This window comes from Lolium rigidum, chromosome 5, assembly GCF_022539505.1.
Source record: "Lolium rigidum isolate FL_2022 chromosome 5, APGP_CSIRO_Lrig_0.1, whole genome shotgun sequence".
Taxonomy (NCBI): Eukaryota; Viridiplantae; Streptophyta; class Magnoliopsida; order Poales; family Poaceae; genus Lolium; species Lolium rigidum.
Window position 1 is genome coordinate 151,556,235 of NC_061512.1, and position 12,466 is coordinate 151,568,700.

Sequence of the window (12,466 nt, forward strand, 5' to 3'; positions counted from 1 at the left end):
ACCTAGGTCAACCATTCATCATCAGTATTTGAGAAAATGATTTAAATGAGGTAGGTCACCTCATACCATTTAAATACTACTACACATGATTTAAATCTCAAGCCATTCATATAAGAGAGTTTGGACCAGAGGTACAAACATCCCATGAATGCATGTGAGACAAGTTTAAATGAAGTATAAGACTTCACACAATTTACTTTAATAGTTTTGGACAATATCAACTAGTTAAACTAGTCAAATTATCCATTCATTTAGCTATGGCATGATCATGCAAGGTGACCACACCATTTTATTGCATAAACAATTAGTGTAAGTCAAAGGTGAGCTATTAGAGTTGGAATTAACTTAACAACTATTTTGGTTGATTTTTAAGAATTATTTGAATAGGGAAAAGTCCCTGTCTTGTTATTTTTGTCACATTAATTCTACAAAGAATTTGACCATGAGGCCAGTGGCATTGGCTAGAGAATTTCAGTGGCTTTCTAACAACATAAAACTCACTGGATTTGGTTTAGCCAATTTGAATCTATTGAATTTCAAAGTTTGTGCGAGTATTGGAAAGGTTTGGAATTGTTTAAATCAAATTTGAATTAAACAGGCCGGCGGGAAAAGCTAACGGGCCGAAAAGGTTTAAAAACAGCCCAAGCCAGCCCACCACGCGTCTGTGCCCGCGTGGGCTGCCTGACAGGGGGTCCGCATGTCAGCGGCTTTTAAAAACCGAAACGGTACGAGCGACGTGGCGCGTTGGATTAGAAGGCGATCCAACGGCGCACGGTCGTCGTCTCCTCCGACGAGAAGCAGAGGGTCTGGCGGCGAGCCTAGGGGGTGGGAGAGCTTACGGCGGCTCCAGCAAGGGATGGCAATATGCGCGAGGTAGATGTGGACGACGGCGGTTCTCCTGGTACCGGCGGCTCGTCCTGGGGCGGCTCCAATCGACGGCGAGCTTCGGCGGCGGTCACGGGCAGTGAGGTAGAAATTGGGCGGCGTCAGTGGCTAATGTTGACGGTGGAGTGGTTCTGGTGGTCTAGTGAGAAGAGGGGAAGGCGATGGTGTGCTCAGATCGACGAGGAGAGGTCTCCTTTTATAGGCGAGGGAGGGTGTTGCGGGGCAGAGACGAAGTCGACATGCGCGCGGCGTCTCCGGCAGCTGGTCGAGCTAGGCGAGGGAGTGGTGGTGTTCCTGGCGTCACGGTGGTCCTCTGGATGGCGACGTGTAGGGTAGGGGGCGGCTGGTTTGGTCGCCTCGCTTCCACGTCTGTCGCGCCCGCGGCGGAGCAGGGTCTCCTTCTCCGGCGGCGGTGGGCACGGGTCGCGGTCTTGGCCGTGTCTGGCGGCGTCGTGGTGGCGAGGTGATGCTCAACGGCTCTCGAGCGGGGCCAGGGCGAGTGCAGGGTGGCGGCGCGGCGCGTGGCCAGTGTGCGTCCATGCACGTGCGCGGCGCGACGCGAGCGGCGTCCGGGCGTGTTCCGGGCGCGCGATCTCCGGCGTTGTCGTCGTCCTCGTCGACCGGGGTAGTGCTAGGGTGGCGTAGGAGATGTGGTGGCGCGCCGTGGCGAGGTGGCCGGGGCGGAGGAGCAATGGAGAGAGGGAGGTGGATCGGGGTGGTGGCATGGCCGGTATGGCCATGTCTAGCCTTGCCCTCTCTCTCCCTTGGGTTCTATTGAGCATTAAAATGAACTAAGGGGACCAGGGGACCAGCTTGGGGTAGTGTAGTGTAGATTTGGTTGAGGTAGATCACTATTTGCAATAGTTGCAAATAGTGCCCGAATTTGGAAAATGCAAAAATAACCAAATTTGAGATAATTCAAATGGTGAAAGTTTTTGAAAAGTGAGTGTTGATATAAGTTGTAAATGACCAGAGAGGTTTTGAGGTGGTGGTGGAAAAGTTTGAATTCAAGAATTGGCCCAAAATGGCTAAGTGATGAATGTTGAATATGATAAAAAGTTAAGACTTTGGATGAGCATAGCTAATGATCCAAGATGAATTTGGCAGGGTGTTCTTCATCAAAGTTGTCCACCTTGATGTTGACTTTGAAATGGTGCAAGGAGTTAGCAAGAATTGGTTTGGGAAAAATGAATGGCAAGGGCTCAAAGTGGTGATCAGACTAGAATTGTCAAAATTGACCATTATCATATGTGAGTGGAATTTGTGTTTGGATTTCATTTGAATTGTGATTCTTTGATTCCCAAAAGTGGTAATAAGTGTTAAAAAACATTATTCAACTAATGGTGAAGACCAAATAGGTCTAGGGTCAAAGTTTATAAAAAGGGCATAAGCCTTATGTGAGGGTTTTGTGACTTTCTAACTTTTATTTATTTTATTTTTCTTTGCTTCACTTTGACAAGGGTGAGGTTTATTTGGTGCTAGATTGAGTTGGATGAAAGGTTCAAACCATTTTGAGGTAATAGAAGTGGCTAGGTCAAGATTGGATAATTTGGCTAAGTGCCACATATGCCTCTATGCATATGTTGGATTTTCTTTTGTTTCTTACTTGAAAAGGGTTGGTAAGTGCTTTGTTAAGTGTGTGGAGGTATTTCAATTCATCTATTCAAAGTAGACAAAGCAAAGCTCATCATTTCTAAAAAGTAGCCATAGGCTTGCATATGCCTTTTTCTTAAATAAGATCTTTTCTTTTTATTTTATTTTTCAAAGATTGATGACAAGAGGGATGAGGTTTAGGGTTTAGTAAGTTTTGCAATGGTTCACCCCCATTTATCAAAGTAAGAAAGGTAGAGTTTAAAATTTTACTCATTAGGGCCACATGCCCACGTATGTCTTTTTCTTCTATTTTGGGTTTCTCAAAATAGATCCAAAAGATTTTGAGAAGGTTAGGGTTTAGGGTTTTTCTTATTTGATTTCTTTCTCTTCTATTTTATTGGGTTTGTGATCTTCACTTGATCACTTTAAAGTTTTTAGGGTTTATCACATAAGCATAACTACACTCATCATGGCAAAAACACAAGTAAAAGGTATGAGCACTAAACATAGCACTCCATGTAAGAAAAGTTTTTGTTGGTTCACATTTTTGGAAAAAGGAAATTCATTTTCTCTTTGTTTTGAAATTTGAGGTGTTACAGTCGGCCAGAAGAACCGCGACTAAAGGGTCTCCGCCCCGACGGTCGCCTGGCGCCCACGTGGATGGGCCTTTAGTCGTGGTTCGTAAGCAACCGCGACTAAAGGGGGGGCCTTTAGTCGCGCTACTTTGGTCGCGGTTGCGCAACCGCGACTAATGGCAGTTGCGAACCGCGACCAAAGGCCCTTTTTCCACCAGTGGCTTGAAAAGGCAATGTTGTTTGTAACATGAGGAAGATATTCATGTACGTAATGCACAGATGATACTTTTCCTCATTGTAGTAGTGTGTTGTGGGAAGCAAATTTGGTGCACATGAGCACCAGTGCTCTCAGTTTTTAAAATATTTAAAAACTATATTTCTGTGTTTCAAAAAATCATCATATTTATTCCATGAATACATACATATGTTCTGAATATTCATGCAAAGTTTCGGTAGAAATTACATTATATTTTGAGCTACAAGAAAAAAACAAATTTGTGGCTACGTATAGAGGTATATATTTGTCAGAAATTTGTCTTTTTGTATACCTTAAAATATAACATATTTTTCTTCAATTTTTTTTACCATACCTTCAGAATGTTTATATGTATGTGGGTATTTAATTTCATATTTTTTAAAATCTAAAAAATATAATTTTTAGAAATCAGGAGCACTGATGCTCATGTGCCAAATACACTTTTCGTGTGTTACATTGCAAGGTTAAAAGTTCAGTCGGTGACCATAGTCTTTGTTCAGTATTTTCAAAATATGTGGCAGCTACTAGTTGTGATTTACCCATGCTCCTGCTGCTAATTAATTATTCCTTGCTATCGGTAGGATGGTCAATGCATGCTGCTTTGTAACTTTGAGACATGGGAGAGGGAGGAGAACATATGGGAGAAGGACTTGCTCCTGGTACAGGTCCACTATGCGCTCTATCCTGACACCGGTACTGTGAACAGTTTGGCCTGATCAGAACTGGACTTGTGGATACAAACTTGGTGGTTGGCGTGTCCAGACTACGTATTACCCATTGTCTTTACACAGAACTATACGAACCACTATTTGACGTCAGCTAAAGAAACGGAAGGCTTGATTTTGATTGGATAAAAGGAGCACCCAAGCTCGCGCTCACTTCTGAGTTTTCGTTTGTTTGGTCCTTAGGCCATCTCCAACGCGGCGACCCATCCCGCGTCTGCGCGTTCGGATGGGTCCAACCGGACAAAAACGCGGCCCAGCACGCGGACCCATCCCTAAAATGGATGACCGCGGCGTCCAGGACGACCCAAACCTGGCCCAAATCTGGGACGAGTTTGCGTGGCCGCGGACGCCGAAGGCTAGTCGCTCGCGTCCTCCCCTGGCCCGCCTGTCTGTCTCCCAAAACACAAACACTCCACTCCACTCCCAAAACCTAGAGATGGCCGACGAAGCAACTATCGCCGCCACCGCCACCACCGCCACCATCGGAGACGAGGCACAGCTCGCGGCCGTTGCCGCTCCTCCCGTGGCGGCGGCTCCTCAACTGGACGCTCCGGTGGTCGTGGAGCCCGGGCCGGCGGCGAAGAAGGCGAAGCCCGAGCTCACCGCGGAGCAGAGGGCGGTGGAGACCAAGAAGCGGGGCGACCAGCGCAGGGCGCTCGAGCAACAGAAGAGGGAAGTCGCTGCCGCGGAGGAGCGGCAGCGGGCGGCGGAGCACCTCCTCCAACTCAAGACGGAGGCGAAGGCGAATGTCATGCAAGAGCATGCCATGCTCTTTTACGGCCACGCAGCGCTCGCTCAGCACTTGATCATCCCGGGCGCCGGCACGGCCTCGGGGGGGGGGAGCTCGGCCTCGTCCGTGACCCGGCCCCTTCCTCCAAGGTCAACATCCCAGCCGACTGCCCCGTTTGGGTACACGCCCGGCGCGCACGAATTGGGGGCGCAGTCGCGACGATACGCATACCCGTCACGGGAGGTCACCGGAGGTGGGCGAGTCCATGACGGGGCCGTCTCCTTCGTCCATTGACCTCAACCGTGCGCCGGCGAACTCTAAAGCCCCCAAGCACCTGGGAGTAGCAGCGATGGCCGGTGCACGCAACCTGCTCGACGATTTGTCGGCCGAGCGCGCGCCGCCACCAATGCAGGCACCGTCCACCGTGCAGGCCCCTCCGTCCTACACGCAGACAATGCCGACCACCATGCCCTATGCTTCAACCGAGCAGGCTCCCCAGCCACCTCCCATTGACAGACAGGAGGACACCACTGCCTATCCCGGCAGCATGAACATCGAGCAGGAGCCGTTGTTCGCTGACGAGCTCACACAAGCCGCAGCTAGACAAGCTCGAGTTCGCCGGGTTAGCAAAAGAACCTCAACATATCCATCCGATGTTTGCACATATGTTTATCGTTGTTGTCTCGCGTTGCTTTAGGTGTGGCAAGCTTTGGAATGGTACAAATCTAACAATGGAGAAAAGACCTTTGCCTTCCCTCATTGTTGGAAGGAACTCCAAGGCACCCCCAAGTTCCAGGAGGGGTACGAGGGGTACATGGCGACCTTGACTGGCAAGAAGACCGCCAAAGATCCCACGGTCATTGACCTTGATGGTGGGCATCCTTGCGGTAGCTCCGCTTCTCGTGCAAGTCGTCCTCACGGCCACAAGGCAACCAAACCGACATGAAGCGTGATGCTTCGTCCATGCTATTGTTTGGCACTTTGAAGGAGCTGCATGCCGACAGAGAGGTGTCCACGGACAAGAGGGATGAGAGGAGGCGCCGGGAGAAAGATGAGGACAGGAAGAACTACTTCGATGTCCAAAGGAAGAAGCTTGAGATTGAAGAGGTCAAGGCCAAGACCAAAGCTAGAGAAATTAAGCTCAAAGAGAGAGAAATTGAGCTCATGGCAATGGCAAGGGCCAAAGAGGTGGAGTTGAAGGTGAAGAAAGTTGAGCTCAAACGGCAAGCCGAGGACAACCTGATCATGAACGCCGACTTGACCAACATGAGCGAGACGAAGAGAGCTTGGTTCGAGAAGAGGCAGAAGGAGATCCTAGAGCGCCCAAATTGAGTTGACAATCTCAATTTGTAATTTTTATATTTGTTTGAACTATGGCACATTTCATTTCTTCATCATGCAACATTTTATTTGATATTATTTTATGCTATTTGATATTATTCTATAATTGTTAGATATTATTCTATATTTGTTAGATATTATTTATAAGTATGTGTGGCCAGATGGCCTATTTCCAAAAAATATGCCAAATGGCCAAATGGGTGGCCACTGCGTTGGGCACACCGTGCGACCCGAACGGACACGCGGACGCGGTGCGCTGTCCGGGTGTCCGCGCGGCCACCACGGCCCAAAACGGACGGCCCAGCGCGTCCATTTGGGTCGCCGGGTTGGAGATGCCCTTATATCTATGTACTTTAGAATTCTACATTACTTTCTATAAATGTTCCTAGATTACCCGGCCATGCAAGGGGTCCGAGAGGGGCAAATGAATCTGGTTCGTCCAATCAGAGCGCTACAGTAACTTTCCGATCCCGCTTTTCACTACAGTCGTCGGATACGGTTATTTATTTTTACTTCGTGCTTATCTGAATAGGTCCGTGACCGATGGGCCCTTGCGTCCGCGAGGCCGACAAGCGGAGGCAGCGTGGCCGTTCGCTGATGTCGCCTTCCTCCCCTCGTTTTCCTGTACGCATGGTGGTGGGTGAAAACCCTTGATCGGGCCCGTGTGCTCTCCCACTCGTCTCTCCTTGTCTTATACCCTTCTCCACAGGCGGCGGCGTGACGGGATTGACGCCCTCCTCATCCTCTCGGGCTGGCGCGGGGCGGCCGCCTCAAGTTAAGAACCGGTGGGAGGCATCGGGATCCACAGCGGCCCACTGTTGTAGGACGGCCGCGGTTGGAAGCGGCGGCGGCTCGCAGCGTGCGCCGAGCGTCGAGGACGCCTTGCTAGTGCGGACAAATCCGTGGACATGTCCACTTGCACCCTAACGGGCGATGGCGTAACAAAATGGCAAACGTACGGCGAGCTCTGGAAGGCTGGAGTTGAGCGGCACGGGAGAAATTCGAGAGGAGGCGGTTGTTGTCCACCTGGGCAGGAGGATCGTGGTTTAGAAGGGAATATGATTAATTAGTGGAGTCAGTTGCTCGGGATTGATTTTGTCAGATGTCAGAGCGCTCAACGTGTTTGATGCTCAACATTGTAGCCATCTGGATTGTTGGATTGGCCACATTTAAGAGCATCTCCGCGTCCCTTAAAACGGTCTTCATAGGGCGCCCAATTAGATACAACATGTAAGGCTGTTGCAATCCGTGGCTTCTCAGCGATTGGACGGTGCGCACTGCTGTGTGGGACCATGTACACAGTACACCGCTTCGCCTCGCACGCTCGCGCACCCCAGACCCGACCCGCAGACGAGGCCCAACCATTCTCTCTTTCCCTCTCCCCTTTCTCCCAAGCCTAGGGTTCACCACCTCCAAACCCGCCGCCGCTCACCTCCGTCTCCACTCCCCCTACTGCCCTCTCCCGGATCGCCTGCCCCTCCCTCGTGCAGCGCTACAGGGATCGCCTCCACCGCTCGCTCCCGGACGGTTCGTCGCACGCTGCAGTGACGCTGAACAGGATCCTAAGCCGTCGCGACTGCCGCACCTTGCAGCGGCGTTGAAGGAACCGTCGCCGCTCCTTAGGAAGTGGTCTCCGTCCAGATCTTCGTTGTTGGAGGAGCGGTGGAAGAGGCACGGGTTCATCTTGCGTTTGCCTGTGAGGCTGGCCAAGGTTTGCACGGTTGTTCCGTCGGATGTGGGATGTATGGTGGAGGAAACAGATGTGGGCCTGGTTGTGGTGGCCGTCGCCGCCACATCCGCATGGACCTTGACCATCTACGACTAACTCCAGGTCTCCAGCAACATATATGGCGCTCTATGCTTTGACTAATTCTGCAAAGATTCGTTGTCTTCAGTTCCTCTATTGCAAGTCCAGCTCTAAGTACTGATTGATGGATTCTCGAAAATGCATTTCCATTGCACTGCTGAAGATACTAACTGACTGCAACTTGGCGTTGCAGGCTGCTCTTCACCTGCATATGTTAGAGAGGGCTGGTACTGGTACTTCCCCTGCTCCAATTTTTTTCTGCTCAGCTCCAATATGTTCTCTGTGATTCGGTTTGGTGTGTTGTTCCTGCTGATAGATTACAAGTTTACAACAATAGATGGGGCAGAGATATATACTGTACTACCTTAAGGCTTAAATCCATGAACTGAATTGATTCATCTGTGTTGCATTGCGGGAGCAAAAAAATTACAACAATTAAGAAGTAGGTTAGCAACTAGCGCTGAATTGGTTCCACTGTAAGACTTACCATATACTTGAGTTTTTAATTTTAGATGCATGATAGGAAAAATTACCTTTTGTTCCCAAAAAAATTCCAATGTAAAACTTGTCATTTTAAGGTGTATTAATCTCATTATATGCTATTACAGATTGTTGGAGAAGGAAACTGTGTTAAAAAAACTATAGCAATCATCTCTGACCCTCTGAAAGAAAGCTTACACCCTGATCATGGTCCCTTCTGCGGATAGAATTTACCAGAGCGTTGACTTTCTCAGGATGAATAGTTGGGTGTTGTTCAGCTGATGCCTGCCTTTGAAGAACCTTATAGACGATTAATTATAATTAGAAATAATGCCAGCATGGAGCCAGCAGGATATGAGTTTGGTTTAAATGGTAGCAAGTTCAATGAACATCCTGAGATCCCGTTTGATGAGATTATATTTTGAATTCTTTGCCCAAATGACAAGACTAATTAATAGTGTTGGTGATGCCTACATAGATCCAATTTAGTAGGACCGCGTGACACATTAGTCATCACATCTAGAGAGGTAAACCCACATTTCTTATGCCCCTTTACTTAAGTGCCCAACATAATGTTCTAAACGTTGCATGTACTGATTGTATGTCTCATCCTGGTTTGGAGGTGTTAGTATCTGAACAATTAATACAGGTGTTACCTAATCCCTTACCATTACCACATAATGAACACTCTGTAAGACACCTGAATTTCATTGTCTGGGTTAGCCTGCTTTCAGCCAAAATGACTAAAAGTAAAATAACTATTGTGGTCCATCTTGTGTGCTAACTCTTTGGCTGAAAGATTGTGAGACTGCTAAAACAATGGTCTTACTATTTGAAGATCATATGTGGTAATTTATATCAAAAAATGAACTAGAGATAGTTCCCGGTGCATAATAACGGTCTGAATGAATAATCAATCAGTGAACCATGTCCATCTGGGTTATATTCTCTTTTGGACTTGAAGCAGCCAGACGGGGGATCGCCAGGGCTCAATTTTATATCCCAATTTTCGTTCCTATAAAATAACTTTTTCTTAGTTCAAATAATATTCGAATGCATATTTGAGCACTAGAAAATATGCTTTTAACATTGGTTCGAGGATTGGGTTACAAAATGGATGGAGATTACAAAGATTGATTATGTGTCTTACAGTTTGCCTCACTATGTTGACAAGATTAGCACATTCCAAGTATCGTTAATAATATAAATGGCATCACTTACCTTGCAAGTAAACACTGAAGGTTCTAAGACAGCTAATTATTTTACAGCTATAACGCTGTTGTTTCTGGCTTTTGCCTTACTGTTCACTCTTCTATGGTCATGCATGTGCCATTGGTATAATGACCAGGTTTCTACCTATTGTCACCAATGTTGTTAAAGGTTCTCCATCACTGAAGTGAACTTTATAGCTCACTGAGACAAGTTTCAGACTGCTTTACTCTATGGTCAACATGTCCTTCAAACTTGGTGTCTATGGTGACATTTTTGATTATGCAATGTCGTTCATCGTTGCATAATTTCTCCTTTTGTATCATTGTAGGGAGAAAATTGTAATAGATCTTTGGAGCGAGAATACCAAAACCCTCAACGACGGTAGACTTATAGAAGTTAGTGCGAAAGAGGGTATAGTTCCCTGGTTGTAGGATACACCAGGCTGCACATGCACAAAACAGGAATGTAAGTTTTTATTTCTCTTGATTGTCTGTTTATTTATCGGATTTATTTCCTCTTAGCGGCGTGACCTTCATGTGATGTTTTATTCAGGTGTTTTGTTTCATTGGTGCTATTACTGAATTTGTATTCTGTCACCTGATGTGAACTGGTCTTTTCTCTCGCCTTTTTATTACCTTTGGTGCCGATTCTGGATGCGCTTCAATGTACAATAGCATAGCTTATGCTTTCAGTAAAATGTAAATTGGTTGCTATAAATGGGGTCGGTACAGAGTTTCTGATGCCGTTTTACATATGGTTGTTTTTGCTCTCCTCTGTATCAGCAGGTTAATTTGGTATGAAAGTATGTAGATCGAATGATGATGACTATGTATTGGCACTTTTAGTGCTCTTGGACCAAAGACATTTCTTTAATCTGAGAAGTAGGTTGTTCCTCTGTTTTTTTAGCTGAATCAAATTTAATCATTCAGACGTAGTGCTATTTTCACCACTCTTTTTACCTCTTGCTGTTCAAGCTGTTTTTTTATGGTGCCTACTGTATTGTTATTTTTGTATATTAGGTTTGTGTGAATATATATGTGTAAGTTGGCCAGCCTAACCGGCTGGATGTTGGTCTGACTACAGCAAACTTTTTAAAATTTGGTGTTATTATCTGATGTTCAGCCTAACGGGTTGGCTGTTGGGCTCCGGTTGACGCAACCCACTAAACCACTGCTTGATTTTAGGTAGATAGCACAATTTCTGGGTGGGTCATATTTGTCGCCGTTCGCAGCTGAGCATACATGTGCTAGGTCGAACATCTCCCTATCGTCTTACTCCAACTCCAACATTGTCGTCAGAGCATCCTGACCGTTTTCCGCCGCTCGCATCCGATTGCCACCTCGCCATAACACCCTGCCTGAGCTACTGCCTCCACCGCCTCGCCGCAACACCCTGCCCGAGCCACTGCCTCCCGCCCCCTCTAAGCTTCTCTTATTCTCCATCTCCGACGAGGTCCTCGTGGTCAAAACCCTAAGTCGTGGCACCTACACCCTGAGGTTTGCTACCTCACCTCCGTTGGCGACACTTTGGCTTCCTTAGAGAAGGTGAGGCCGAGACCTCACCAGAGACGAGGACGACGCGGCTGGCAGACGCGTCAGCTCACCATGGATAAGGACAATGCTCGCTACTGTGGATCACCACTGTGAACATGCACCATAAGATTTGCTGCCTCACCTCCGGCGAGGTGGGTACACATAGATGCATCGTGCAAGAAAGAGGCAGAGTAGCACGACTGGTAGCCGGCGCGGCGAAGCGCGCTGCCCATCTAGTTTATCATTTGGGAGATGTGTTTCCTATTTTAAAACATTGTATTTTTATTTTAATATATAGAAGAACCTATGTTGTAATATTGTTGTACTAATATTCAAAACGGTGCAACATACACAAATTACATATAAAAACTTCGAAAAAACATAAAGAAATTATATATAATTTTTTTAAACTACTACTTCTTCTTTGATGGCCCCGCATCGTCGTCCTCACGGTGGCGCTTCCTGCTCGGCACCTCTTCCGAAGAGGCGGTGTCGGTTGACGCGTTGGAGAAACTTATGTCCTCGTCGTCATTGTCGACGGTGCTCACCGGCTGCGTCTTCGCCTTAGCCTTGGCCTTCGCTTTCGCCTCCGCCTCCGCCTTCGCCCGAGTCGTCGCCGTCGTCGCCTCCTCAGACCCTTCCTCCTCCACGGCCTCACATTCCTCCGCGCTGTCCAACGGGGGCGGGGAATCATCGCCGCTGCTAGGCGTCGCGACTTTGTCCCACCAATTGCGCCATCCCGGAGGCTTGCCCTCGCTGTCGGTGTCTGATGGAAGCTGAGAGAGGTCGCTCATCGTGAGAGCTTTGGACGAATGGCGGCCGGTTGTAGATCCGAAAGCGCCTACGTAGGGGTCTTATTGAGCGCGGATGAACGGTGGCGCAGAAGTCAAAGAGAGCGGCGGTTGCTCTTCCGCGGAGTTCACGCTCCATTCCGGCGGTTCGCGCGTCGATCGACGCGGTTGCCAATGCGACGGTTCCCCTTCCCGGCAACTGCACCGTCGCTACGTAGGCGGCAGTTGAGCGTCCGAGCCGCCGACGCGCCGGGCCCGCGCCTCCTCGCCTCTCATTTCGTTGTGTCCGGCGTGCCCGGAGCGTCTCCTGTGTAGCGGAACGGGCTCGGCCCGCCGAACACCGTATTGGGCCGCCCCGAACAAAAAGAGCCTTCGGGGCGCGCGGCTGGAAACGATTTTTTGTCCGACGCACCTCAAATTCCTTTGAAGGACGCGGCTGGAGCTGCTCTAACGGTTTAGCTCTGTTGGACGCCGCCGGACACGGTATTAGTGGAGATTGGTTTTATTATGCAGGACGAAGGAATACGCTGGCGGGCTCG

At 48.3% G+C, this 12,466-nt stretch overlaps 1 long non-coding RNA gene across 1 annotated transcript; it reads left to right on the plus strand.

The window, feature by feature from the left end:
* Nucleotides 1-7,477: 7,477 nt before the first annotated feature.
* On the plus strand, nucleotides 7,478-10,538 carry LOC124654272. The gene is made up of 2 exons (XR_006988286.1): nucleotides 7,478-10,069; nucleotides 10,157-10,538. It is a non-coding gene; the product is annotated as an uncharacterized LOC124654272 (long non-coding RNA).
* The last annotated feature ends 1,928 nt before the right edge of the window (nucleotides 10,539-12,466 follow it).